This window comes from Nicotiana attenuata, unplaced genomic scaffold (assembly GCF_001879085.1).
Source record: "Nicotiana attenuata strain UT unplaced genomic scaffold, NIATTr2, whole genome shotgun sequence".
In the NCBI taxonomy this organism is placed as follows: Eukaryota; Viridiplantae; Streptophyta; class Magnoliopsida; order Solanales; family Solanaceae; genus Nicotiana; species Nicotiana attenuata.
The window spans coordinates 124,818-126,813 of NW_017670846.1; positions in this window are offsets into that span (position 1 = coordinate 124,818).

Sequence of the window (1,996 nt, forward strand, 5' to 3'; positions counted from 1 at the left end):
CTAAGTAGCCTAAACCGGTCAAATACCACATACAACCCGTGTGCCCACTCGTTACCTTGCATACACGGATTTCACATAGCACAAATAAATCAATAAATACCAATCCAAAGGGGTAGTTCCCCCACACATAGTTAGCAAGATACTTACCTCAACTAGGCCAATTCAACCCTCGAAAATAGCTTTTCCCTAAAATTCGCCTCCACACGGCTCAAATCTAACCAAAATTGACTTAATATGATCAAACAATGCAACGGAAATATATTACAATAGATAAAGCTTAGAACTTTACACTTTTCCCAAAAAATCAAGAAAAGTCAACCTAGGCCTCGCTCGGTCAAACCTGCGTCCAATGGTAGATTTTGTCTGCCCATTACCCATGAGTTCATATATGTGATTCGTTTCAACCTCGAAAATCATTGCAATTGTGATTGAGGCTTCGCAATTGCAAAGCTACACCTAACCATAAAGGCGAACGATTGTTCACAATACGAACATAGCCAAAATCTTGCTGCCTTCGCAAATGCGTATGGGAAGTCGCAATTAGACATATGTGCCCCCACAATAACATTCGCAATTGTGAGGTTGGTACTCACAATTAGGATAACTGAGCACCAGCAACACCAGCAGTTCTATTTCATCTCAAAACCACTTCGAAACATGTCAAAAACTCATCTGATCCATCGGGTCTCCAAACCAATCATCCACACAAGTCTAAAAACATCATACAAACTTTCTCGCACGATAAAAACACAAAAATTGCATATAAAAGAATTGAACTCTAAATCGCATTAAATCACAAAATAAAGTTCAAGAATTTCTTAAATTACAATAAACGTCTGAATCATATCAGAACAACTCCAAATGATACTAAATTTTGCAGAAAAGTTCCAAATACTATAACAAACCTATTCAATGTCCCAAAATCAATTTCCGAGCTCGATAGCTTAAAGTCAACCTACAGACAAACTTTCCAACTTCAAATTGCCAAATTTTGGCAAATCAATACAAATCATTCTATGGACTTCCGAAATCAATTTTGGGAATACGCCCAAGTCTGAAATCCCGATATGAAGCTATCGGAGCCATGAAAACACTACTCCGGTGTCAGTTTCACAAAGTCAAAATTTGATCAATATTCTAATTTAAACTTCTAAGTCAAGAATCAAGGGGTCCAAATCAACCCGAAAGCTTTTCGAAATGAAACTAACCAACCCTGCAAGTCATAAAACCATATACACACATGTGTGAAGCATAAAAAGTTGTAATGGGGCGCAATTACACAAAATAACCGGACATGTCATTACAGCTAGAGACCATGTTTAGGATTGATATCTACTAATTAGCCAAGATGGGCTATTATGGGATTGTTTTTATAATTGATTTAGTTGTAGTCATACTTTATATATTGAGCACACATTTGTACTTTATTATTATGATTTATGTTCTTGTGCACTTTATTGATGAATAGAGGACACGTATCTCTTTTATAATAAATTGGTATCTTGGATTGTTATGTTTTAGGGCACATATGGACATATTGAGCTTATTGAATTAGTGTTGGCATGTGGTTTGTTCCGTGTGGATATTGTGGTATGGATAATGTTGTGGCACAAGGTCTTTGTTGTGCAGTTATGATGATATTGTTACTATTTGAATGTATATATTATACTGTGCAACGTGTGGATTTGGATTCATCCCCCTAGGGTCACCCTCTCATGTTTCTCTCTTGGTTGTGTATACGTGTATTTGTGGTATTGACTGATGTTGGGTGGTTCTGATATAGAATCCGATGATGGTGAGTTTGGTGCATAAAAGTAGAAACATTGACTATGCAAGTGAACCTTTATGCTTTATTATGTATCTTATATGCTTTTATGCTGAAATCTAACATACTACTCTATGCATCTGTTATCTCCTGATGACCTGACCGTGAAGATTGATTTATCTATGTTTAGTTGATAGCTCTTGATTTGGTAGTTTTATATATATATATATA